Source organism: Sminthopsis crassicaudata, chromosome X, assembly GCF_048593235.1.
Source record: "Sminthopsis crassicaudata isolate SCR6 chromosome X, ASM4859323v1, whole genome shotgun sequence".
Taxonomy (NCBI): domain Eukaryota; kingdom Metazoa; phylum Chordata; class Mammalia; order Dasyuromorphia; family Dasyuridae; genus Sminthopsis; species Sminthopsis crassicaudata.
The window spans coordinates 86,246,710-86,274,446 of record NC_133623.1 but is presented as its reverse complement, the minus strand read 5'-3'; the positions used below and the strand labels follow the sequence as shown (position 1 = coordinate 86,274,446).

The 27,737-nt window shown below is 43.0% G+C and overlaps 3 long non-coding RNA genes across 13 annotated transcripts in view; all 3 read left to right on the top strand.

Annotated features, from left to right (window-relative positions):
• The window catches only part of LOC141548956 (uncharacterized), a 1,120,676-nt gene that overhangs the window by 1,053,393 nt on the left and 39,546 nt on the right, over window positions 1-27,737 (top strand). For all 3 annotated transcript variants that reach the window (XR_012484170.1, XR_012484171.1, XR_012484172.1), the window contains one exon: window positions 24,908-25,736. This is a non-coding gene — a long non-coding RNA (uncharacterized LOC141548956). The remainder of the gene's footprint in view (window positions 1-24,907; window positions 25,737-27,737) is intronic.
• Window positions 1,546-22,335, top strand: LOC141548960 (uncharacterized). Of its 9 annotated transcripts, XR_012484189.1 has the most exons (8): window positions 1,546-1,759; window positions 2,426-2,473; window positions 2,815-2,916; window positions 3,814-3,930; window positions 13,486-15,905; window positions 16,966-17,039; window positions 18,041-18,139; window positions 18,959-22,335. It is a non-coding gene; the product is annotated as an uncharacterized LOC141548960 (long non-coding RNA). The 9 variants fall into 9 exon arrangements; XR_012484192.1 differs by lacking the exon at window positions 2,426-2,473 and having other exon boundaries at window positions 1,547-1,759; XR_012484191.1 differs by lacking the exons at window positions 1,546-1,759; window positions 2,426-2,473 and adding an exon at window positions 2,133-2,282.
• LOC141548967 (uncharacterized) lies at window positions 22,510-24,319 on the top strand. The gene is made up of 2 exons (XR_012484205.1): window positions 22,510-23,122; window positions 23,264-24,319. It is a non-coding gene; the product is annotated as an uncharacterized LOC141548967 (long non-coding RNA).

Here is a 27,737-nt window from a genome sequence, read left to right as displayed (position 1 = left end):
TATAAGTATATCATCATAGGTGTCAATCTTGTAGAATAGGTGTCAATTTATAGAACTATCCTAAGTACTAAAGAATCATTGTCTTAATTCTACTGAGTTAAAACCTTGTTTTATGATTAAATCAATCATACTGAACTAGAGAACTCACATGCTAAACTAGATAACTATTGTCTTCTCAATTCCACTGAGTTAACACCTTGTTGGATTAAATCAATCATACAGAATTCCTGACTTTTACACCTACCCCAAATCTGTCAGAACTGGATTGATGATCCCTTCCTGGAGATTCTAGCTCACCAGAGTTTGAACTCTACCCCCTACCTTTGTTTACCTACCTAAGCTAAGAGCTATAAATATGTCTTTGAGAACTCGAATTCAAAGCTGGATGGTTTGGACTTCAGCCCTGGGGGCATCATGCCCCCAACACAATCTCTCCCTCTCAGAAATCCAAATAAAATATTAAAAACTCTCTAATCTCAATCTTGCCTCAGTTTCTCCAGCATTACATCCATGGCTGTACACACCACCATCAATATTCTCACACTTCATCACCCCTTCTTGGCTTTCTTGGCATCCTTCACAACCTAGATAAAATTTCATCTTCTATAAGCAGTCTTCCTTAACCCCCCCCCCCCATTCTAGGTCCTTCCCACTGCTTATTACTTCCACTTCATCCTGCACATACAATGATTCTCCATAGTTGTTTGCATGTTATTTTTGCCATAACTTAGCACCTTACCGGAGAGATGGCTTTTTTCCTGTTTTTATATCTCTTAGCATTTACTTAGCTCAGTGCCTGACACAGTACCAAATTTTAACTGACTATTCTGGATCTGATTTTTACTAATAGTTTTAGAAGGAAATTGATGAAGTCACTTGGTAGAGGAGACTGAGCCAGAAAGGAGGGTGTGGTTCCCTCTTGTCCAGGCTCTGGAAGCTTTCTGTGGTTTAGCATTCAGTGCAGGGTACCCACTCATAAATAGGGGCGTAGAGGCATAGGGGCCTGGGTGGCCCTCTGTGCCTTCCCACCCATTCTGATCTCTGTCTGCTCAAGCCTGGACAAAAGAGCCCGAGAGCCGCCCTTCCTCCAGGCCACCCCGTTCTGCTTCTGCTCTGGGGGCTGTCAGGAAGCCAAGTCCCTTTCAAGGACTGGGGCTATGTAGCTGCTGCCGAGCTATTGTGCTCTTCCTTTCAGTGGAGCTCAGGACCCCCCCTCCTTGACCTCCAGCTCCTGTTCTCCCCCTCCTTGTTTCTCTAAAAGAGCCGCCCCTCCCCCACCACAAGCACAGCTCAGCCATTGAACCCTGCTCCCAGCCCCAGCGCCAGAAGCATAGCTTTGGGAAACTAGGACCCTGGTCAGCGCTGGGCTCAACTCCAGGTGGAAGATGCACTGCAATCCCCTCTCTTAAAGGGAGATGAGACCCAAGAGAAATGACTTGTTGGCCGGCTCACATCTGCTCTGGGCTAATGTCCCAGCGCCCCCTCCCCTATCCTGAACCCCACTCCCTCCCCTCTCCCCCCGATCTGGGAGGAGCCTAGCCCCCCGCAGGTGACGTCACAGGGCCGCCCCTTCCCACCCTCCGTTCAATGCCAGTCTCCTTTGTCTGGAGGTGAGGATGTGCCGGGGCCGGGGCGGCGGGGGGTCTGTGCGCCCCTCACTCAGGCCCTGCCTCTCCGCCTCACAGCGACCCCTCCGTCCCCCGTCTTACCCTCGTCCTCCGGACGGACCGAGCCGAGGGTCCTGAGCGCCTAAGCCGCAGTGAGTGAGGGGGGGGCCCCCTCCCTGCTCCCGCCGCAGCCCCTCCCTTTGTCCTCTCCCATCCCAGCCCTTCCCTGAAGCCCCCTCCTCCCCGCCCGCCTTTCCTTCCTGCCCGGTAGGTGTGGGGGAGGGCGGCTACCACGTCCAGGAGCATCCGCACCTTTGTCTGGGGGGGGGGGGGGTCGTGAATGTGGCTGAGATCCTGGGCGTGGCCGCGTCTGTGTCCCTGGGGGGAGGTGGGGGGGGGGCGGGAGCGGGCGCGCGTGTGCCTGCACCTGCCGGGTGCCTCGGGCCGGCTCCGGGCTCAGTCTGGGAGGCTGCGGGTCCGGGGAGGGGGGGAGGGGCGGGGGGCGGGGGCCGGCTCCCTCTCTCCTGTCTCAGATGGACGCTTCCACCTCTTGTTCCCAGTCCCTGCAGGCCCAGGCCTGGCCGGAGCCTCGGAACTCGGACAACCCGGGGGATCGGGGCTTTCCACTCCATCCTTTTGTCCTGTCTGACCTCGGGGATCAAAGGGCACGGAAAGGTTTGCGGCCCCAGGCAGAGCTTAACGTGCTAAAATCCAAGCTAAAATATGGAGTCCTCAGAAAAAGAGGGAGGGGTGATCTTATTTCTCAGGATCTCTCCCTTTATAGAATAATTCGCCTTTAACATCTTTTCTCTTCAAAGGGCTTCTCTCTCAGTTTGGCATAAAGACACTTTCTAACGTTCGTTTTGGTAAGAATTTAAGAAAGGATCTCTGCCCCTCCCTTCTCCAGTCTTTTAATTAAATCACACACACACACACACACACACACACACACACACACACACACATAGTTGTTGTTCTGGTTACAACTGGCTTCTGACGAAAAGGATGTTTCCACGTACCTTTCTGTGGAACAGAGAGGGGGATGGGTCCCTTAGTCTTTGAATTTAAAGAATTTACAGACTGAAAGAAGAGAGTGTTTTAATGCCGGTTTCTCTTCTGCTGTGGGATTTGGAGTATTTTGTCAGAAGCCTGTTGAGAGCTTGGGTTTTTTCCTCTGAAAATATTCTCTCCTTCCCTTTTGACCTAGGGGAGAATGATTCTTAATCCTGCAAGTGGGAATCCGTTTCCTCTACATCTTGCATATGCAACCACACACAGAGATGTTTGCTACAAAGGTCTTTTCCCTCAGGTAAGTGTTTTGCCTCACATTTTCTCTGCGTTAGGACTTTGGGCAACTTTATAGAAGCAGGATTAATCGTTTATTTTCTGTGATTTTCTCTGTTGCTTGTCCTGTCATAATCTCTTTCCCCATCCATAGAAGTGAAAAGTATTTTTTTCTTTGCTCCTCTAATTTGCTATAGATTCCCTTTTTACATTTAATCATACATCCATTTGCAATTTAATGTGATAGTTGGTGTGAGGTTTTCATGAGCTAATAAATTTCTGACAAACTACTTTTTCCTTATCCTATTATTAAAAAATGAAATAGTGTGTCCTCCTCAGTCCCACCGCCTGCTCTCTTTGGATTTTTTATACACTAAGCTATTGTGTTTGATTTACTTATGTACATTGCACACATGATCATTTGCACTAATTAATGTTTCAATTTTCAAGAAATTCATATTATTTTCTGGATGCCTATGTATTGTACTGGGCATGATGTGAGAGAGAATCATCTTCCTGAATTCAAATCTGGTCTCAGCTACTTAGCAACGGTGGTACCCTCAGGAAGTCACTTAACTCTGTTTATCTCAGTTCCTGTTTGTCAAATGGGCTACAGAAAGAAATGGCAAAGCCTTCCAATGTCTTTGCCAAGAAAGTCTCAAATCATGTCAGAAAAAAGCATACGGGACTAAATAACAACAATTGGTTTCAAAATCTCTGATTTTTACTATAGTTGGAGATCTGTTCCTGATAATTACTAATCCTAAACCTTGCTTTCCTCCTTCCGTCCTTTCATTATATATTTGTAATTTAATAGATATTATTGATATTTTCTGTTTCTTACATCACCAGGGTATCCCATGGATTTTGCCCTCTCCCCGTGAGTGCCATGCCATGGAATAAATCTCATTTTTTGTTTTAGGGAGGAAAAGAAAATTAAGCCCCAGCTGTTTGATACATTTGGGAAAAGGTATGCACATCTGTAACACCTGTGGACCTTTCACCTCCTTGAAGAGGACAGGGGATCGTGTCTTCAAATGTATCCTTTTTAGTCTTCAACATTTTCTTACATGTATTTTCCATTTTTTGCTTTGCTTTGCCATTATTTCCATTTAAATTGATTTTGTTTACCAGGTATATGTAGATGTATCTATAGATAGATAGATAGATATTCTGTCATAATATATATCGTTTCACAGAGATCTTTCTCTGCTTCTCTGTACCCAACACACTCTTCATTTCTTATAACAATATAGTAATATTCCACAACATTCGTTTCCTTGCCTTCTCTGGCCATTACCCACTTGAGAACATCTACTTTGTTTCCAGGTTACAGCTGTTACAAAAAGTGCTGTTATAAATATTTTGCTGGATTGTAGGGACTGTTTTTTTTATTGGTACCTTCTCATGATGTAATTGATTATTTGTTTTAAAGACTTTGGATACTTTTTTTAAATTTAATTTTTATTTTATTTTATAATTATAACTTTTTTTTGACAGTACATATGCATGGGTAATGTTTTACAACATTATCCCTTGCACTTACTTCTGTTCAGATTTTCTCCCTTCCTCCCCCAACCCCCTCCTCCAGATGGCAGGCAGTCTTATACATGTTAAATATATTACCATATATTCTAGATACAATATATGTGTGTAGAACCGAATTTCTTGTTGCACAGGAAGAATTGGATTCAGAAGGTAAAAATAACAGTTTACACTCATTTCCCAGTGTTCCTTTTCTGGATGTAGCTGATTCTGTCCATCATTAATCAATTGGAATTGGATTAGCTCTTCTCTATGTTGAAGATATCCACTTCCATCAGAATACATCCTCATACAGTATCATTGTTGAAGTGTATAATGATCTTCTGGTTCTGCTCGTTTCACTTAGCATCAGTTGATGTAAGTCTCTCCAAGCCTCTCTGTATTTCTCCTGTTGGTCATTTCATACAGAACAATAATATTCCATAACATTCATATACCATAATTTACCCAACCATTCTCCAATTGATGGACATCCATTCATCTTCCAGCTTCTAGCCACTATGAAAAGGGCTGCCACAAACATTTTGGCACATATAGGTCCCTTTCCCTTTTTTAGTATTTCCTTGGGATATAAGCCCAGTAGTAGTATGGCTGGGTCAAAGGGTATGCACAGTTTGATAGCTTTTTGGGCATAGTTCCAGATTGCTCTCCAGAATGGCCGGATTCTTTCATTTCTCTACCAACAATGCATTAGTGTCCTTGTTTTCCCACAGCCCCTCCAACATTGCGCATTACCTTTCCCTTTCATTCTAGCCAATCTGACAGGTGTGTAGTGGTATTTCAGAGTTGTCTTAATTTGCATTTCTCTGATCAGTAGTGATTTGGAACACTCTTTCATATGATTGGATATAGTTTCAATTTCATCATCTGACAACTGTCTGTTCATATCCTTATCAATTGGAGAATGGTTTGGTTTCTTATAAATTAGGGTCAGTTCTCTATATATTTTGGAAATGAGACTTTTGTCAGAACCTTTACTTTTAAAAATATTTTCCCAATTTGTTACTTCCCTTCTAATCTTGTTTGCATTAGTTTTGTTTGTGCAGAAGCTTTTTAATTTAATGTAATCAAAATCTTCTATTTTGTGATCAAAAATGATTTCTAGTTCTCCTCTAGTCATAAATTCCTTCCTCCTCCACAGGTCTGAGAGGTAGACTATCCTCTGTTCCTCTAATCTATTTATGATCTCATTCTCTATGCCTAAATCATGGACCCATTTTGATCTTATCTTTGTATATGGTGTTAAGTGTGGGTCCATATCTAATTTCTCCCATACTAATTTCCAGTTTTCCCAACAGTTTTTTTCAAATAATGAATTTTTATCCCAAATGTTGGTATCTTTGGGTTTGTCAAACACTAGATTTCTATAGTTGTACCCTTTTTTGTCCTTTTTACCTAATCTGTTCCACTGATCGACTGGTCTATTTCTTAGCCAATACCAAATGGTTTTGGTGACTGCTGCTGTATAATATAGCTTTAGATCAGGTACACTTAGACCACCTTCATCTGCCTTTTTTTTCATTGAGTCCCTTGAAATTCTCGACCTTTTCTTCTTCCATATGAATTTTGTTATTTTTTCTAGGTCATTAAAATAGTAAGAACATAAATTCTAAACAAATATTTATCATAACCTTATATTGATAACAGTAAGGAATTTGTCTCCATAGGTTCATATCCAAGTATGTTTCATAAGTGAACATTATTCATACAAATCAGTTTGTTTTTAAAATACCCAATGCAAATATTATCATATACAGAATATCTAATTCCACATAAGAGAATTCAAGAAGTTAGCAGTTGAACTTTTAGAAATAAATCCTACTGAAATATGGATGGCATTCACAGAAACCCAGGCTAAGTTTGATTATTGCTCTTTCCCAACCTTTTCACTTCAAAGGGGCTAGCTTAGCTGGGTGTGTCCTAACAGCAGGGAAGCCCTATCAAGGTGGGTGGAGATAGATTACTTAATCTGTTTAGTGGAGTTTATGGAGAGGCAGTAACAGGACCCCAACTCCATAGCCTTCATTCCCTTTAGGCGTCCCTAAGAGAGAGATAGGACAAAAACTTTTATTTCGACAAAGCTGTGCCATGACGTCTCAATGAGAAATGCTTGGCTTGAGCGTAGAGCTCCAGACAGCATCAATCAAGTCTCGGGAAATTGAGCTGTCCCATATCCTTGATAGAGTGTGGGGGGTTTTGTGTTACCTCATGAACAGGAAGACTGAAATAGAGGCAAGAGCAATATTGGAGTAGGTCTCTAGAGAGATGACATAATCAGTGGAGACAGCATCTTGATAAGAGATTCCCATAGCTTGGGATGGGAGAAGCATTCTGCTATTCTGAAACATAAGATCTTATCAAGTATTCTGATAAAGAGACACAGGAGGTTTTGCAGAACTAAGAGGCAGGGAAACTGAGGCAGGACTGAGTCAGGATAATTAGGATAACTGAGTCAGGACAATAATAAACAAACCAAACTAAAACTAGAAAGTGCAAGGACTTGTGGCAAGGACCAGTTTCTCCCCGATAACCCCAGAATTATTAGCATAAAACAGCATTCTTTATTCAGAGAGACACACAAGCCTCCCTGTTCAAATCTCTGCAGTTGAGGGGCATCTCAGCCAGGGATGAACAGTCTTTAGGTCTGTGGTCATTTGTGCATTTAACTCAGCTTCTGCTGCTGTGTAGTAGTGCTCAAGGCAGTTCTGCTGCCCTAAGAGAACACCCCAAGTCAGGGGCTCCAAGAGAGACACAAAAAATGAAGTTGAGGGCTTCATTCTCTCTCTCTTTCTCTCTCTCTCTCTCTCTCTCTCTCTCTCTCTCTCTCTCTCTCTCTCTCTCTCTCTCTTTCTCTCTCTCTCTCTCACTCTCTCTTTCTCTCTCTCTCTTTTTCTCTCTCTCTCTCTCTTTCTCTCACTCTCTCTCTCTCTCTCTCACTCTCTCTCTCTAGGGAGGACAGATTTCTGAGCAAATTATGCAATTATACCAAGACAGGCCACCCCAAACCATTAGAATATCGAAATGGTGAAATAATAATTAAGGAACTGGGGTAACAGGAGGGAGAAACAGATCAGAGAGACTGCCAGTCCTTGGACAGGTGTCTGAATTTTGGTTGTTTCTAAAGAATAATCCCAAAGACTGAATAAGGGATTTCAAAGTTAAAACATAACTCAGCAAATCATAGTCTAGCAAATTTTAAGCAAAGAGTAAAATAGTTTCCAATTCAGCCTGAACTTAATGAGATAATACATCAGTTTTTCCCAATTTCCTGACCGGCTGAAATCTCAGTTTTCTTCCTCCCCTGTTGATAGAAATTACCAGATCATGCGTAACAGACTAGTAAATTTCCTGAAATAGCAATAGTCAAACAGTTTTAGAAAGTCCCCCAGTTTTAACGAGTCTTTAAAAAGCAGGCCTATCTCAGAACCTTCTCTGGGGAAGGTGGGTGTGGAGAAATCCCATGTGGCCCCTCCCTACTCTGTTAGAAGAGGCAAGAGGAGGCGAAGGCAGCTAGCATTTACCTGAGGCTACAGGTACTTAATGCAGAGAATCCACCCATCCCTTTAGTGAGTAGGGTGTGGGGGCATTTGGAGCTTTTAGAAAGGTCAGACCCTAATTGGAGATACTGGACTCCTGAAAAGAAAGTTGGGGGTTGGTCGAGTAGAGAGAGATTGGAACTCTACACAGAATTCAGGTGTTAATTTAGCCATTCTCTTAAAAGACAGCTTGAAGGAGAATCTATTCTTATTCTATATCCCTGGACTGAAATGCCAGAAGTAGAGATCAGCTTAAGGAAACTGAGGCAGTAAAAGAGAACTGTCAGAACAGAGAAAGATTCTAGAGAGGCTCCAAATTAAAAGTAGTTATGGAGTGTTTTTTAAATAGTTTCAATCTCTCTCTTTAATTCACCCCTGCCTGCCTGCCGTCAGGATGGGGGGAAAAAAAGGAGAAATCAAAAGAAACTATTCTCACTCTCTTAACAATTAATTTGCCTGGATTCCGAACTTTGTTCCCCAGCCAAAACTACAAAGATTTCCTTTCTGAAGTTCTAGACTGGCCGGGACCAGAACTAGAAAGGGAACCTTTTAATTATTAGTGGGGCATAGAATGCCAAACAAGAAAAATGCACTAGGAGCTCCTGAGACAGAGAAAGGCTTGAGCAACTGCTCTCTGTCTAGGCTTTAGAGAGAGCAGGTAAGTATGCCCTGAGGCTTAGGGAAACAAAATGGGCGGTTTTAAAATCCTATATCCATCCTAGAGAGCATATTCTAATGCAGGATGACTAAATCAGGGAAACTGAGTCCTGTTTTAAAATGTATGGGACAAGCTAGTTTTCTGAGAGGGCTGGAAGCCTTTAAGAGCCAGGTAAAAGCTATGGGAGGGGTGTTCAGAATTGCGGCAAAGTACCTTTTTAAAAGTGAATAGGAGACTTTTCTAGAGATCTTGAAAAGAGTCCCCAAATCTTTCCACTGTACCCCAAGAAGGGGACAGGATGGGAGTATTTAAATGGCACGTTGCCAAGCCACATGGGAGAGGTTGGAAAAGAGACAGGATGGGGAAGGGAAAGATGTTATCTTATCCAGTGCTTCTCTGGTGGCGAAGGTGAAGGCTCATGAGGTTGGGTAGAGACACATCTCCAAGTTCAAGTTCGCCCCGATCCAAACTTTTCCTCCTCGTGGCTACTACTACAGTGGAGTTCGAGAGGGGCTCAAACACAGATATCTCCTCCAGAAGAGATCAAGGAGACTGCTGACCTGGGACCCAAGAGGGATGGCCACTTGGTGGGGGGAGGGGTGAAGAAGAGACACTCCAGCCTGAGGGCAGGCTGATAAAGGGATTAGAAATTCCTTGGAAAAAAAGGTCTTTTGTCTCTAGAGACAGAGTTAGACAAAAGGAGGGCTTTTTTGCCTAAAATGCAAGTAGTCTCCATGAGAGACTTTGCTTGCAGCCCAAACCTTGTCTGGGTGCTGGCTGTTTTAGAGATAGAGTGAGAAGAGGGTAGGAACATAGATATTCTTCCTGGGAGCCACTCGAACTGCTAAGGACGAAGATTGGTTCTGAGAGACCTGGAAAGGTTAAGGTTAGTTTTCTGGGTAACAATTTTCGGGGTCCCCAGGAGGGCCACCAAATAATGACAGAAAGGAAAGGGGGAACACTGTTTGTCAGCGCATAGATAGTAAGATAATCCCATGAGGCGCAGTGTCCCCTGTAAATGAATTTACAGGCCCAAAAACCTAGACTGATAAATAAAAGGTTTATTGTAGAAATTTGGAAGTAAAGCTCAGTTAGAAAGACGCCAGGGCCAGAGGTGGCCGCTGGGCGGGCAGGAACCCTTACATGGTCGGAAGGATACCATGTGTTGGCGGGGAAGGCTCCTGCAACGAGAGAGCTCCACTTGTCTCTTTTATACCTAAAAGATTGTGGGCGGTACCCCCAAGTTCTTGGCGGGCTTTTCAGTTAGTTCAGATCAGGTGAGGGCTGGGGGAAGCTGAGCAGATAGTGGGGGCTGGGCCCGAATATTCAAAAGGGTGCTTTTGACCAGGATTTGTGAATCAAGGTCAGCCATGGGGGTTGGGAAGTCAGAGAGCAATATTAAAGGGACCTCAACCCCTATCAAGTTGAGAAGACAAGTAACATCATTATGCAGTTTATACCTATAGAATCATGCAAAAACACATTTTTTGGAAGTCATTCTTGGAAATCAAATGTAGACAAAACCCCAAGAAAAAAAGAAAGTAAAGAAAAAAGCATTTTTCATCTGCTTTCAGGCTCTACAGTACTTTGTCTAGGGATGGGCACCACTCTTTACCTTAAGTGCTGCAAAATAATTTTGGATCATAGCATTGCTGAGAATAGCTCAGTTATTCATAGTAGATCATCACAGAGCGTTGGTGCTATTGTATATAGAATTCTCCTGATTCTGCTTTTTTCACTTTGCATCAGTTTGAGAAAGTCCTTCCATGGCTTCTCTTATCCACAGATCTGACAGATACAATTTTCCTTGCTCACGTGACTTACTAATGATATTGATGAGGTCTTCAATATTGGGTATACTTTGCAGAAGACTTGAGAAACTTTATTCCCTGGGCAAGCAAGAATGGTGATCAGTTTAGCTCCATGGTCGCATCCTTTGAGGAGGTCATTTAGTCAGAAGTCCACATCATGTCAGATCCCTGAGAGCTGACTTTTTCTATAGAGTTCTAGAGCAGTGTCATCATGCCATGCCCTGTCAGAAATTCCAGGCATTTCCTTGAGGTTAAAATTTTCCTATCAAATCTACTTATGATTTATGATTTATGATTATGAAAAGGCTATTGCCTTTTTGGGGGCCTGTCTACCATGGCACTCTGACCCATGGTAACTTTCTCTTTATCCCTGCTCCATGTGATGAGGTAGTTCCCCTAATTCTACTATGCTTCTCAGCCCTATTTCTCCTTGCAGATAACTAACTCATGTGGCTATGTCCCTTTCAGGATGTATCCTGTTAGCAAAAGTCATGCCACAACCTCATGAGGTGCTCCCTTTCTACTGAATAATTGTGAGTTCCAGTCAGGAATTTGTCTTTCCTGTGCTCTCCCACTCTCTTTCATATTTATTATTCCCAGTTTCTATTTTGTCCCTTCATTTTCTCCGTAACCCAGTCCCCTAAATAAATATTCCATTTTTTCAAAAAGAATGGCCAGTGTGAATTCTTCACATGAAGGAACCCCAACTTTTGGTGCTTACCATCATCTGGTGTCTACATCACCGACATCAATATCACTGTTGATGTCAAAATCACTATCCCATTTCGACCTTATCTTGGTATAAGATGTGACATTTTGATCTATGTTTAGTTCTGCCTAACTGCTTTCCAGTTTTCCCAGCAATTGTTGCCACATGATGAATTCTTCCTGTCAAAGCTGGGCTCTTTCTTTTTGCTAAACCCTGCATAACTGGTGTCATTTCTTACTGTGTATTGTGTGCCTAATCTATTCCAGTGATCCTCTCCTCTATCTCTTAGACAGTACCAGATTGTTTTCATGAAGAAATGTGGCAAAGTACTATTAGTAGTGCTTTGCCACATTTCTTCACATTCCCCCCTCCCCCCTCCCCAGTGATTCCCTTCAAATTCTTTCCCTCATATTCTTTTCTGATGAATTTGATTTTATTATTTTTTTCTAGTTGTATAAAATAAATCATTGGTAGGTTGTTGTGACCCTGAATAAGTAAATTACCATAGCTAGAACTGCCATTTTTATTGACTGAGGCTATTGAAGAATAATTCATCTTTCTCTTGGGCTTTAGATCTCTTTTCATTTGTATAAAGAGTTTGTTCTCATTGTTTTTACACAGTCACAGGATTGGACTTGCCAGGGAACCTCCCAAATATTTTCTATTCTTTTTATAGTTGTTTTTTTTTTTTTAAACAGAACTTCTCTTTCTATCTCTTCCCACTAGGTCTTGTTGGTAGTAGAAATTCTGATGATTTACATGGGTTTATTTGGTATCCTGCAACTCCGCTAAAGTTGTCAATTGTTTCCCCGAGTTTGGGGGCTTGCTTACTTCTAGAGTGCTCTAAGTAAATCAGAAGACCATCTACGAATAGGGATAATTAATCTCCTCATTGCCTATTTTTTTCTTACAATTTCCTTTTCTTGTCCTCTTACTAAAGCTAGTAGTAATATAGTAGTAATATTAAATAATTGCAGTGATAATAAACAGCCTTCATTTACTCCTGGTCTAACTTAGTAGGTTTCAAGTTTATTCTTCTCAAAAATAAAGCTTGTTTTTAATTCTGAAAAGACGGTAGTCATCCTTTTAATAACTTTCTATTGGGTCCTGTGCTTTCTAGTGTTTTCCAATAAGAATGGGTATTGTATTTTGTCAAAAGCTTATTTTTTAAAATTTTATTTATTTATCTATCTATCTATTTATTTATTTATTTGTCTATTTGTTTATTTATTTATTTATTTATTTTAATGTGTCTGTCGATATTATCTGATGATTTTTGTTGGTTTTGTTATTTGGACCGGCTTTCCTAACATTGAAACAGCCCTGTATTCTTAGTATAAATCCCACTGGTCATAGTGTATGCTCTCTTCCTATGATTTGATTTCAAATGTTTCATAGCTATTCATGAAGGCAATTTGTTTTTGTTCTCCCTTGTTTAGATATCAAAACTCTGTTTTTGTAATAAAAGGACTTTGGGAGGACACCTTCTTTCCCTCACATTTTAGGCAGTTTACATAGTATTGGAATGAATTGTTCCTTATATATTTGATAGAATTTAAATATAAAATCAACTGTTCCTTGAGATGCTATCTAAGGGAACTCACTTTTTTCTTTCTTCAATTTTATTTTTCAAGTTGGGGGTTATTTCAATATTCTCTTTCCTCTTCTATGAACATTTGCAGTTTTTTTTTTCATTTTTAAGACACATTCATCTACTTCACATAGATATATAGGTTGTCTGACATGTGATTATGCAAAAATCCCCCCTAATAATTACCTTACTTTTATATTCATTGCTTATGAATTCACCCTTTTCTCATTTTTCATTTCTTCTTCCTTTAGTTTAAATCAAATACCCAATGGCTTATCTACTTTGTTCTTGTTCTTGTTGTTTTTCCCTTTAAATCATCTCTTACTTTGATTATGTAATTAACTTTTCAGAACTTTCAGCATTATCCATATGTCCATTTTGGTATTTAGTTGGAGATTTTAAATTTATTCCTTTTCTAGTTGATTTTTTTAAAATTTCAGGTCCACATCTTTTATCTGCTGTTTCTTTCTTTGTTTCTTTTTAATTTTTCACTGTTGCTTCTTGGTTTTTTGAAGTAATGATTTATAGAAAGACCATTTCCTAAAATTCTTTGATGGCATTGCAACAATTTTGTTATGTTGTTTCATTGTTGCCATTCTCTTTAATAAAATGAGATGTTTGCTCTTTGACCCACTTAGTCTTTAGAAATGGATTATTTCCTTTTTGCTTAATTTTTAATAGGTTTGCTTATCCATTTCTGAATGTCATTTTTATCACATTGTAATCTTTAAGAATGCATTGAAGATTTCTGTTTTTCCCCATTCGGTTGTAAGGTGCCATAAAACAAGGTGAGTTTTTGTAAGGGTCCCATGTACAATTGAGCAAACAGTTATATTTCTCTCTATTTCCATTCAATTTTATTCAAAGTTGAATCATATCTAAATTTTCTACATTTCTTTTCATCTACTTAACTTCTTTCTCATTTCATTTAAATGTAGAATTGCCTAATTCTGGGAGAGCAAAGTTGGAGTCACCCATTAGTGTAATTAGAATATTTCCTGCTGTAATTATTTAACTTTTCCTTTAAGAAGGTGAAAGGTTTGTGATTTGCATATGTGTTTAGTATTGCCACCACATTGTTTTCCTATGATATTTTAAAGCAAAACATGCATTTTTCTTGCTTAGCTCTTTGAAGTAGGCCTCTTCTTGCTTTTGTTTTGTCTGACATCTTTCTTAATACTGGTTTTGATGAAGAGAAATTGAGGCTCTAAACCGAGATGGATCAGCTCTTTTTCTGCTAATCTGAATACCTCTCTCTCTCTCCTTCCCCAAAGTAACCAAGGGCAGGTCCGGATACAGAATTAATTCGCTATCAATGCTGTATCAAAACAAAGTGTGTATTGATAGTAAAGGGTTAGACAGGCCTTTGGCCTCTAGGAAGGCCAAACTGCCTAACAAGGGGACACCAGTTGGAGGGTACAAGGCAAGGATAAACCGAGCGCCAGGAGTACATTTTTAGAAATTTATTTTATACATAACCAGGGTCATAAAACAAAGTTTGCACAGAGATGTTATACAAGGGGTTCTGGAGAGATTTGTAAATAAGACAAGAATTTCTCTTAATCATTTGTGTCTCAAGTTATCTCCTGTAACCTTTCCTCAGACAAGAATTTCCTGTTGATTATTTTTATCTTGGGCTATCTCTTTTTAACCTTTTCAGTTTGTCTTGATGTTCCTTGTCTCCACTGTAGCTTTTTACATTCATATTTATTGCTAATTTTCCCAGCTTATTCATTTGACTTTACATATATGTTAAGGTTTTCTGTTTCCATAGTGGGAGTACTTTAGGAAATGCAATTTCTGAATCATCAGCCTTTTTCTTGGTGCTATTTTCACAACTAATTCTGCATTTCAGTGGTTGCAGGGTAACGTGATTTGGCTGAGGTCTGGTCACTGCTTTTCGTCTCTGTGCTCTGACTCTTACTCAGGAAGTAGCTCTGATCTCTTGAGACTGCAATGGGTACAGGTACATATGGTCCCTGCTACCTTACAACCATTGAGGTTCAAAAGGAGCCCCTAAAAGTTTGGGGTGGCAGACGAGGGTAGCGAGATGTATCAAAAGTGTTTGGTGGCTTGGAACCATCTCCAAGTCAAGGCCCAAAGTTTATTGTAATTGTAATGGCAATTAAAGCAGATTAAGTTCCAAAAGGATTTTATCCAAGAACCAGGAGCAAGAAGATACATTTATAGGAATAGAGAGAGAGATCTGGTGCTTCTTATCACTGCTGTGCTGATTTTATTATGCACCTCGATACTGAATTTTGTTACTTGTCTGGTATGAATCTCAATATTGAATTTTATGGTTTAGAAGTGGAAACTGAAGAGTAGTCTGGAATGCACCTCACCATTTGTCTCAGAAACCTTGTCATCTCTGACCAACAGATCGTTATCTGGCAGCCAGCATGGCATGGATGTACAGCACTGCCAAGGCCTAGTGGTCTCAGGGCTTCTGCCACATTTCTCCTGGAAGCTGTATTCTGTCACAACCTCAAGCAATTCTGGTCCTCAGGGCCCCTGATCCTGGTGATCACAAAGGATACAGTTCCTCCAGATGCTTGTACCTTCTTGCCCCACAGTACTCTTCCCTAGGACTGGGACCCCGCTGTGTGTAGGAGCCAGTGGGTGCCAAACAGCTTCCAGTGTTTCATCCAGAGCTGGTACTGGGGTCACTTCAATCTCCTTTTGACAAATGGCCAGGTCCCCTTACTGTCTCGGGCTTCTGAGCTCCAGAAGGGTCTGTAGCTTCTGCTGTCACCACTTTGTCCCATGAATGGCATTTCATCCACATGGGCTGCAGGGCACCCTCAGCGCCCGGGTTCGAGACGTCTTCTTCCAGCCTCGGACGGGGTCTTGGGCTAGACGTGTATCCCACCTTGATCTTTTCTTGTGTCTCCACTTAAGAATTGGATATGAGCCGTGAATTTAAAGGGGAGTTGGGAGAGAGCTTGGCTTTGTGCTTCCTGTACTGTGCCAGGAGCTTCTTCAATCGCCCTGCTGATGCTTTGAGCCTTCAGGAGATACAGGAATGAATGAAAGGGCAATGCACGACGTCCCTTGAGCGGGAGCATTTCCCTGGCTGTCCCCGCCACCTTCCATGTTCTGGCCCTTCATCACCCCTTCTTGGCTTCCTTGGCATCCTTCACACCCCAGAGAAGATTCCTCTTGTACGTAAGTCTTCCCTGACCCCCTAATTCTAGCCCCTTCCCCTGCTTATTCCTTCCTGGACATAGAAAGTGGTGTGCAGCTCATTTCCCCCACAACTGAGCTCCTTTGGCACAGAGACGGCCTTTTGCCTTTCTTTCTGTTTCCAGCATTGACTTCGCTCAGTGCCTGACACTTGCTCCCAGAATTGTATTGACTGACTATTCTGGACCCGGTTTTCCCGAATAGGTTTAGGGGGAAATGGATGAAGTCACGTGGCAGAGGAGACTGGGCCAGAAAGGCGGGTGTGGCACCCTGTGTCCAGGCTCTGGAAGGTTTCCCTGGCCTAGAATTCAGTGCAGAGGACACAAGCATGAATAGGGGGCGGGTGCGCATGCGTGCCTTGGTGGCCCTCTGTGCCTTCCCGCTCTCTGATCTCAGGCCTGGACAAAAGAGCCGATGCCGCCCTTCCCCCAGACCCCCTGCCCTGTCCCCCTCCTCCCGCTCTCCCCCTTCTGCTTCTGCTCTGGGGGCTCTCAGGAATCCAAGTCCCGTCCAAGGCCTGGGCTTCGCAGCTGCTGCCGAGCTTTTGTGCTCTTCCTTTCAGGGGAGCCCGGGCCCCCTCCTTGACCTCCGCCTCCTGTTCTCCCCCAACCAGTTTCGGTAAAAAAGCCGCCCCCCCCTCCCCAAGCCGCGCTCAGCGGCCGTCCCGCTCCCAGCCCCGCAGCCCGGCCCGGGACCCAGGACCCTGGTCAGCGCCGGGCCCTCCGGGTGGGAGAGGCACTGCGCCCCCCCCCTAGCGGGGCTGGGTGAGGAGGGCCAGAGTAATCTCATGGGGGGGGGGGCTCCCAAGTGCTCCGGGCTAATGTCCCAGCGCCCCCTCCCCTCTCCTGAACCCCACTCTCTCCCCCCTCCCCCCGATCTGGGAGGAGCCTAGCCCCCCGCAGGTGACGTCACAGGGCCGCCCCTTCCCACCCTCTGTTCAGTGCCAGTCTCCTTTGTCTGGAGGTGAGGATGTGCCGGGGCCGGGGCGGCGGGGGGTCTGTGCGCCCCTCACTCAGGCCCTGCCTCTCCGCCTCACAGCGACCCCTCCGTCCCCCGTCTTACCCTCGTCCTCCGGATGGACCGAGCCGAGGGTCCTGAGCGCCTAAGCCGCAGTGAGTGAGGGGGGGGCCCCCTCCCTGCTCCCGCCGCAGCCCCTCCCTTTGTCCTCTCCCATCCCAGCCCTTCCCTGAAGCCCCCTCCTCCCCGCCCGGCTTTCCTTCTTGCCCGCTAGGTGTGGGGGAGGGCGGCTACAAGGCCCGGGAGCATCCGCACCTTTGTCTGGGGGGGAGGGGGGGCGTGAATGTGGCTGAGATCCTGGGCGTGGCCGCGTCTGTGTCCGTGAGGGGAGGTGGGGGGGGCGGGAAGCTGGGGTGCGGCGGAGGCCGGCCGGGCGCCACCTCTGGGGACCCTCCCTCTCTCCGGTCTCCGATGGGCGCTTCCACCTCTTGTCCCTGCAGTCCCAGGCCTGGCCGGAGGCTCGGAACTCGGACAACCCGGGGGATCGGGGCTTTCCACTCCATCGTTTTGTCCTGTCTGACCTCGGGGATCAAAGGGCACGGAAAGGTTTGCGGCCGCAGGCAGAGCTTAACGTGCTAAAATCCAAGCTAAAATACGGAGTCCTCAGAAAAAGAGGGAGGGGTGATCTTATTCCTCAGGATCTCTCCCTTTATAGAATAATTCACCTTTAACATATTTTCTCTTAAAGGTTTTTTTCTTCATTTCCCATAAAGATATTATACAGCATTCATTTTGATAAGAATTTAAGTGAAGATCTCTTCCCCTCCCCCTTCCCCCTATTGTCTCTTTTGTATGGTGGGCTTTTTTTTTTTTTTTTTTTTGTCTTGTTTTGTTGTGTTTTGTTTTGATTAAATGGCAGTTTTTGTGTTCTGGTTACAACTAGCTTATGATGAAAAGGATGTTTCCATGTATCTGAACAAAGAAGGAGATGGGTTCCTTAGTCTTTGAATTTTAGCGATTTACAGGCTGAAAAAAAGAGAATTGTTTTAATTCCGGCTTCTCTCCTGATGAAGGATTTGGGCTATTTTGTCATAAGGCTTTTGAGAGCTTGGATGTTTTTCCTCTGAAAATTTTCTATACTTATCTTTTCTTCTAGAGAAGAATGATTCTTTACCCTGGAAATGGGAATCAGTTTGTTCTATATCTTGCGTATATGCCACACAGAGATTTTTGCTACAAAGGTCTTTTTCCTCAGGTAAGTGTTTTGCTGCAGATTTTAACTGCCTTAGGAATTAATCTTCTTTTGTTTACTGATAATCTCTTTCCCCATCCATAGGTGCAAAAAGGAACTTCCTCTTTGCTCCTCTAATTGGCTATAAATTCCCTTTTTACATCTAATTCATATATCCATTTGTCATTTAATGTGATAGTTGGTGTGAGGTGTCCATGAGCTATCAAATTTCTGGCAAATTTATCTTTCCTTATCTCATTATTAAAAATGAAATAGCATGTCCTTCCCTGTCCCACTGCCTGCTCTCTTTGGATTTCTTATACACTAAGCTTTTTATTTGATTTGCTTATGTACGTTTCACACGTGATCTTTTGCATTGATCGATGTTTCAATTTCAAGAAGTTCATATTATTTTCTGTGTGCCTATGCAGTCAGAGAGGGTCATCTTCCTGAGTTCCAATCTGGCCTCAGCTACTTGCTAACTGTGGTACCCTCACCAAGTCATTTTACCCTGTTCACCTCAGTTCCTCATTTGTCAAATGAGCTACAAAAGGAAACGGCAAACCCTTCCAACGCCTTTGCCAAGAAAGCCCCAAATAGGGTCAGGAAAAAGCTGACAGGACCAAACAACAACAAATGGTTTCCAAAATCTCTGATTTTTAGTACAGTTTGAGATCTGTTCCTGATAATTACTAATCCCAAACCCTGTCTTTCCCACTTCCCTCAATTCATTGTGTCTATTGAGGTTTTCTGTTTCTTAAATCACTAGGGTATCCCATGGATTCTGCCCTCTCCCTGAGAATGCCATGCCATGTAACAAATCTCATTTTGTTTTTGTTTTAGGGAGGAAAAGAAAAGTGAGCCCAGCTGTTTGATGCATTTGGGAAAAGGAATGCAGAAGTGTAACACCTGTGGACCTCTCACCTCCTGGAAGAGGACAGGTGATGGTGTCTTCTCTTGTATCCTTTTCAGTCTTTAACCTTTTCTTACAGGTCCTTTCCAGTGTTTGCTTTATCGTCCTTTCCATTTAAATTGATTTTGTTTATAGGTGTATGTATGTGTATATATATGTGTGTGTGTGTGTGTGTTTGTATACATATATATATGTGTGTGTGTGTGTTTGTATACATATATATATATGTATATAATGTTTTCTTGGCTTTGCCTACTTCACGTTCCATCATTTCACAGAGATCTTTCTCTCCTTCTCTGTACTCAACACATTCTCCATTTCTTATAATAATATTACACAGTTTGTTTCCATGCCTTGTCTGGCCATTACCTACTTGAGAGCATCTACCTTGTTTCCAGTACATTTGCTGTCACAAAAAGTGCCATTATACATTTTTTGCAGTATTTGGGGATTGTGTTCTTCTTGGTGCCTTCTCATCATGTAATGAATTATTTATTTTAAAGGCTTTGGATAGTTTTGTTACTTTCTTTGCATGATTCCAAAATTACATTCCAATGAAGCTCATTGCTTTTGGCCAGAAGAAACAATTGTGATTTACACTCAGTCTGCACCATCAAAACCCACCCAATGACCAAGTAGTGCTTAGTAGTACTGTTGGAAACGCAGTGACAGCCAGAGTGATTTGGATTCAAGACTTTCTCAAGTAGCTCCTTATGAATTCCAATGGGCTTTATCAAAGCCTGGTTTTTCTAAGCTCTCTTTCACGAAACCATAAATGAACTAGATGGAAGAGAAGAGTTCAATATCCCAGTTTGTTTTTCAAATATAAGATACATAAGTGGGCAAGGGACCAAATATCTAGTCTGCAGACTCAGAGACATGCTGCGAGGTTGATGGGACCAAATTTCTATTCCTTTGGACAAACATCTTGGTACATGATGTAAGGGCTGAACTATACCTGTTACCTGCCATACTGTTTTTTAGGTTTCCCCAGAGGGTTTTGTAAATCGTAAATTATTTTCCACAAAGCAGGGTTGTCGGTATTTCTCTAACAGTAGAGTATTGTGGTCATTTAATACTGTGTCTTCTAGACCCCAAACCATTCCACTAAAACACTACTCTGTTTTTTTCCTTTTTATATACTTATTCATTTATTAAAACAAATTAAATAAAAAAAAACAAAATAGAAAAACATTGTCATTTGCGCAAAAGAATGTGAGAGGATTCAAAATATGAAATAATAGATTTCCAGTTCAAGAAATCATACACAATAGTACACATTTTATTGAGAATTGCCCGTGTATTCCTTGTTTCCTTTTAGGTTTGCTTTTGTTTGCTGCTGTACACTTTTTTTACATGATTCTTTTTTTCCCTTCCCCTCCCCCAGGTTCCCCCAAGAAGGCTACAATTAAGTGCTGAAATATTTGTACATAAATACACATACATATACACGGATACATACACACATTTATATAAGGATACAAACACATATACTTAGACATGGGTAATCGTGCTCATATATACATACACATTTATATGCATTTATGTAAGATTGTTATATGATTGATTGTTCTCTGTTTCTCTGAAAGTGGATACCATCACCCTTCAAGAGTTCAAATCTTTTTTATCTTTTTTCCTAAGTCTACCAAATGGTCATTTGCTACATCATGGCAAGATTTTGTTTTATTATTTCTTGGTCTCTCATAACTTCCCCAACTTCCTCTCGCCAAATCCTGACTTTCAAAGAGTCACTTTCTTCTTCAAAACTCTGGATCTCTTTTATGAGTTGGTTTATTTTCTTTCCATAAACCTCTGGATGTGGTTGGATTCTTGTTATTTTTTTTAGTTTTTCCTTATTCTCTCTGACTTGATTTTTAAAATCTTCTCTGAGTTCACTAGAAATTCTTTTTGAACACTAGCCATTTGCCATTGCTTTTTGGGGTAAGGGAAGCTTTTCCCCTTCAGTATCCCCCTCTAATGATAAATCCCAGTCTTTCCTCTTTCTGTAGTTGCATTATTTCTCCTTTGCTTGTTCTTTTTTGAAATAAGAAAGTAAGAGTGTCATCACCTAGATCGGAGAGGGGGAGACGGTGCCTCTGTCCCTGGATCTTCTTTCAGTTTTCTTCTCTGACTTGGAACTCAAAAACCAAGAACTCCAGCCTCCTATAAGACAGCCAGCAGCTACCCTGTGCCTCTGCTTGTGTCCTCCCTGGGTGTATGCTGATTCCTTCTCTCCTATCAGCACAGCTGGGCCTGGCATTCCTTATCAGCAGATATTCCAGGACTTCCTTATCAGTCTTTCTGGCATCAGATCCCCAAGTGCTGTCCCAGGAAGTAAAAGTCCCTGTGACTGGGGCTGAAGCCACCTGCAAACCAGCAAGCCCCAGGGCTCCCTGTTTCTTCTAGGGGAGCTGGCCTGGAGATGTTTTAACTGGTTACTCCTCCATAGTGGGGTCTTTCTTCTGGACTTCTCTGGTTGTCCTAGGATACCCCGATTCTGCCCCAACTTTTATGTGTTCATCACTTGTCTATATTAGCTCAGAAGTTCAATTTTCTTTTGTTTGTGAATGTTCTGAACTATTGTTGCATCTTCCCAAAATCTTCCCCAGGAGTTGTTTTCTTCACTGGATTTTTGCTCTTCCTTTTCCATCTAGAAATTTCTATTTTTTAAGGTTGTTTGCTTCATTGACGTTTGGTACATGTCTGTCCGATTTTTGGTGCTTCTTTTTAAAAAATGTTAATTTTCTTGTGAATATCTCTCATTTCTCCTGCCCATTTTCCTTCTACTCCTGTTACATATTTTAAAAATGCTTTTGGAGCCCTTTCAGAAGGACTGAGACCAATCCATACACACACCAATTTGAGGCTTCACATGTAGATGTTCTGGCATCATTATGATCGTCTGATGTTGTGTTTTGATCTTCCCTGACAGCACAGTAGCTTCCTACACTCGGGGAATTATTTTGGTGCAGGTTTCCAGACTGTGTTGTAACACTGAAAGTTGAGCCCTGCTCTTGGGGTATACTGGGCACTGTCCCAAGTTTCTTAAATCCAGAGTAAGGGGCTTGGCCCCTGGCTTGTTGCTTCTAAGGCTGGAGGGCTGGTAGCTTCCCTGCTATACTTGAACTTCTAGACTTCTAAAGTGTACCCATTAACCAGCTGATTCGGGAATCTCTGCTTGGAACACGAGACATTTCGGAGGGACCTTCCCCAACTACCCAATCGCATAAAAACCCAACATCAAAGATGAAACACCACAGATGCTCAACATTTGTCGAGTGATTGCATTTTATACCTGTGAATGGAGGTAAAATCTGGTTGAAATGAACATTAAAACTAAGCCAGGAGTGTGTGTGTGTGTTTCTGTGAGTGTGTGTGTGTGTGTGTGTGTGTGTGTGTGTGTGTGAGAGAGAGAGAGAGAGAGAGAGAGAGAGAGAGAGAGAGAGAGAGAGAGAGAGAGACCGAGAGACAGAGAGAGAGACAGAGAGAGGGAGAGGGAGGGAGGGAGGGAAGGAGGAACAGAGAAAGAGGGAGATAGAAAGAGAAAGAGAGAGAGAGAAAGACAGAGACAGAGAGAGAGACAGAGAGATTTGACTTTTTGGAGTCAGGGAAGGTGAGTTTAAAGCCTCATAGGTTTCAGGGACCCTGAAAAGATACCTTACAGCTTCATAAGCCAACCTGCTGCTCTGTGTCCACTGGTGAGAATCAGAAACAACTGAGTTCAAATCCTGCCTCCCATACCTACAATTTGTGTGACCCTTATCAAGTCTTTAAGACTCTCCCCCGTGTTAGTGCCAGATTGGGCTCATTAATCTCAATGCTGAGAGGGTTTTCTGGGTCTCTTCTGTCTATATTTGAGAGGAAACCATCTTGGAAGGACACAGAGCAGCCAAGGAATGGCACAAATTGTAGTCCACCCCCATGGGAAGGCGCTGGACTCCCCAGAAAGAAGCAGCCCTCACCAGCATGGAATGTATAGCTCAGTTTCTCAGGATTACTGGGGCAAATTGTGTTGTAGAAGAAAACCTGCACTCGAGACCACCCCAGACTGTTAAAGGGGAGACGGACAGATCCCCACATATGCGTCGGGCCAGGTAAGCTATTTGCTGGGAGGGGGACACAAAAGGTTAAAAGCCAGAATGACTGGGGATCAAGAGCAAGTGTGACTCGGGGTTCCTTGGAACTGTTCTTCCTCTTTCCATTAAAGGTAGTTTGCATTCTCTGTGCAATTGCAGGGCCTGCTCACATTCCCTTGCAGCCACCACACACTAAGACGAGGGACGGTCCTGTCTCAGACAGAACAACTGGCGTTTTTCCTCAGGGCAGGTGGTGAATTCAGAAAGGACTGAGACCCTGCAGAACTTCAGAGCCCTGGCAATGAGCTCTTTCTTTCTCCTTCCCTGGCTGCATGGCATCCTCCTCAACCATGGCTTCCCAGCAGTTTTCTGGGGCTTCCAGAGGGGGGTTCAGGGGTTAGAGCACTGGGCGGGGAGTCAGGAAGACCTCTGTTCACAGGCAGCCTCAGGCCCTTGGTGAGCATGTGGCCTTGGGCAAGGACAAGGCAGAGCGTCCAAGGCAAGCATTCTTTGCTCTGTCTGCCCCTTCAGTAAGAGTGACTCCCCATGTGAATGCGTCCCTGCTCTTAGAGTAGTCTGAGGCGCTAAGAGGTCAGACGGGGTGACCGTGGTCATGCCGCTGACGTGGGTCTAAAGCAAGATTTGAGCCATCCTGACTTTGAACCTGGCCCTCTATCCTTAGCAATTAAGACACCGTTCAAGCCCCAACCATGACATGTAGCCTTTCTTGATTGAAAAGCTGCTGTAAGCCTTGCTCCCAGACTGCCTTGCATTTTGCATTTGTGTTTCTTCTCATGTACATTTACACATTTTCTGTCTTAGCAGAACCCAAGCTTGTCTTGTTAGGGACTGTGTCTGTAACAGTGTTTGCATCTCCAGAGCCTACGACCATGCTGTCCATGGGCTTGTGGCTCGTCACTTAGCCCGTCTGGCTTTGTATGTGCCGGCCACATTGGAGGAGTCAATCCACAGCTGAGTGAATGAATACATTAATGAGGTGGAGGTTTCAGCTAAGGTACTTATTAGTGATTACAGTGATTCATCATTTCATAGGCCCAGTTTATCCTTTCATTTGTCATAGCTAAACCATGTATTCTGTTACAGTTTAATTTACTATGTGCTATGAGGTATTGGTCTTCTATCAAAATTCTGCCAAACTGCTTTGCACTGAGGCATCGATTTTTTATACCAACTCTACACAGTTCCCTCTTTCTGTAAGTGGACTGTTGGGCAAACCTTTAGTGGAGCAATTTTAGAGTAAAGTGAATTTACCCCCGGACTCGGCTTCAAGGGAGAAAGGGAGACAGGAAGGGAGTCGTGCGTCTGGGAAGGGAGGGGGCCGGGAGATGATCCAAGGACACACGGACCCGGGTACTGAGGAGCAAGAGAAGGACGGGAGCAGGCAGGAGGAGCCAGCCACCGCCCCACGAAGGAGAGGACAAGCAACATGTGGACTGAGGAAAGACACATGGCACCTGAGCATGGATGGACAGGAGGCACACAAGCAGGTGCCAGACGTGAGGCTGAGTGGCAGAGCCAGCCAAAGGCTCCCCTTGTAGTGCTGGAGGTCTCAAGCCAAGCCCGGATGCTGAAGCTGCAGAGCAGGAAGGAATGAGAATGCAGGAAAAGCCCTTTTTTGTTCTTCCTCCCCACTTTTTCATTAATACCTTTAGATTCTTCCCCTCATGTAAAAATATGCCATGCGGTTTCCTGTTTCTTACACCACAGTATGCCATGTTTCCCTCCCTCTCCTTCTGCTTCCTGAGAGTCATGCCATGTGACGAGTGGTCTTTTGTGTTTTAGGAATGAAAAAAATCAACACAACTGTATAGTCCAGAGAGGAAAAGACTTGTGGTAGGAGATAATCTCTTGAGAATACTGCCATTCCTGGTGGATCACTCTCATTTGAAGCAGCACTTGCAGTCTCGACACGTGGAGGGAAACGATACCTGTAATACCTGATAATATTTATAAAAATACTTCTCTTTCGGAAGCTTCTTCCACCTTTGAACTACTGCTGATCTCTGAAGATTCTGAGGAAAAGACACTGTGGATTTAATGTCAGAATACTCTGTAGATGAAATGCTGATGGGTGAAGATAAATACTATTAGAATCGTTCAATTACTACCTTCTTGGAGATACGCACCTACTCTACTCTCAGAACTCAGAGGCAAAGACAATGGAGGTAGAAGACACTCTCTCTGGCAACATTCTGGTGTAAGAGAGAGACTGGGAAGGACTTCTGGACAAAGAAACCAACCTTTGAGAGAAACAAAGGTGGGCTCTATGGTCCGTCCAGCACGGTCTGAGACCTCACCTTGTTTCCCTTGATAAAGGTCGGTTCCTTTGCTCAGAGGCTTTCCAGTTTCTGTCTTACACCACTTACTTCGGGATTGCTCTCTATGGAAACACATCTAGACGGACATCACTCAGCGGACAACATCTTTGTGGCAGAAGACACTCGTTCTGGGAACACTCCACTCACTACGGGCTTCCTCTCTGGGGAAGCACAGCAAGAGAAAAATTGGACATTGAATGCAATAGAGGCCGCTGAAGCATTCCTGATGAAAAGACAAGAGCTGAGGAGAAAATGTGAGTCTCACATTGAAGACTCAAAAGCAACATTCAAAGGTAAATATGATAGAGACCCCTCAAGTGACTCGTTACTGATACCCTGTGTCCTCTTCTAGAAGGGAAGACGATAACCATGTCTCCTATGAGGTTTATCTTTACTAGGCAGGTAGAAGCATTCAAACTAGAAAGAGGTTTTGGAAGTGAACGGTCTGGATGGGGATGATGCAAAATAGATAGGTGAGAAATAAGGATGCCCTGGCAGATGGTAGAAGGGAGAGAAATAATGGAGGAAATGATCTCATAAAATAAGCGTTCAGGGAAGAGCTTTTGCCTTGGAGTGGAAAATGATGATGAGGGGAGTGACCAATCCTTGAACCTCCCTCCCATCTAAATTGGTTCAAAGTGGGGAAATATCTATATCTGTACTTATATGTACTTCTTCAATGGGTCAAAAAAATCTATTTTACCCTAAAGGTAAGTAGAGAAATGGGAGAGGAGAAGGAGAAAGTGGTGACAAACTTTGGGCAGATAAAATATGGTGTGGTCATGTATAAAATAGAAACTAGTGGGGGAATGGGATAAAAAGAGAGAAGGAAAAACAGAAGCAAATACATCATGACTATGTTAATGGGATGAACTCACTGCTAAATGCAAGTAAAACGAATTAGAAATCAGACTTCCACAAAGATACATATGAAAAGAAAGAGAGGACCAGAGTTAAAATAGAGGGCTGAAGCAAAAACTGTTATATCTCATATGAAGGATAAAAAATAAGGGAAGCAATCATGATGACAGAAAAAATATAGAGTAAAATTAGGCCTCACTGAAAGGGATTAGCGTGCAGCCTAATTCTTGTTTAGGAGAATCACAGTTAATGGAGTCACAAAAGAAATATGTGCACAAGGGCATAGGATTCAAATTTTAAAACAAAAAGTTATATGCAATACAGGAAGAAATAGATAATAAAATTATAATGGCAGGGGACCTCAACTTCTGTGTGACCTAGACTAATACAACCATAAAATAAAGAAGAAGTCGGGGAGAATAATAAAATTTAGATGACTTAGAAATCATACATATAAAAGACATCTAGAGAAAACTCAAGAGGAACTGAATGGACAACAGACAGATGTTGCTTTATTTCAATTCATACTAAGCAAATTGGATTGTATGCAAGGAATTGTCCCAAACCACCTCTGTCCTATACTGGGATCTCATCCTGCTCCTCTCCTTCAGTTCGGTACTCTGTGGCCCCCCCCAAACCTTTAAAAACCCTCTGTAGCAGAAGGCAGAAGAATAGATCTGCAGAGAGACGCCCACCACCACTGATGGATCCGGGCTTGCCTTAAGACCTCCAGTACTGATGCAGGACAACTTGTGTTCAATGCATCCTCCTGGCTGAGAGTCTGGCCCTTGCATTTGGATGTTTTGTCCATCATTGGAGCACCACGTCTGTCCCATGCCACAGGTTTCCATGTCTGTGCCTCGTGGCATGTTCTTCCTTTCAGTTCCAGCCAGGCTGTCCTGGGGCTGGCCCCTGCAAGAAAGTGTTCCTCCTGCTCTTGATTCTGTATATCCAGACTTTATGTGTCATTGGCCCATGTGGTGGCTCCACAGAAGCACAGTCTCCTTCCTGCCTCCCTTCTGGCTTTTTACACATCCGTGGGTAAATTCACATTATGTAAAATATCTGCACAATGGTTCATTGAAAAAAGTTAAGGACTATGTTGCTTCCCCCCCCCCCAACTTCTCACTTCTCTTAGTTTTAGCTGCATTGATTTTGTTTGTGGAAAAGCTTTTTAATTTTATATAAGCCAGATTGTCCACTTTGCCTCTTTTGAACCTGTCTGTCGTTTGCTTAGTCATGATTTCTTTCCCATCTTCTTCTGGGCTTCTCTGTTTATGATGTTAGCCCATACATCCAGGAAATATACCCATTTTCAGCTTCACTCTTGTGTTTGCTGTGAAACCTTTTTCCAACCTCAGATTCTGTTAGACTACTTGTCAATTTTCCCAGCAGCTTTTATTGAATTGTGAATTTTCCCACAGCTGGGATTA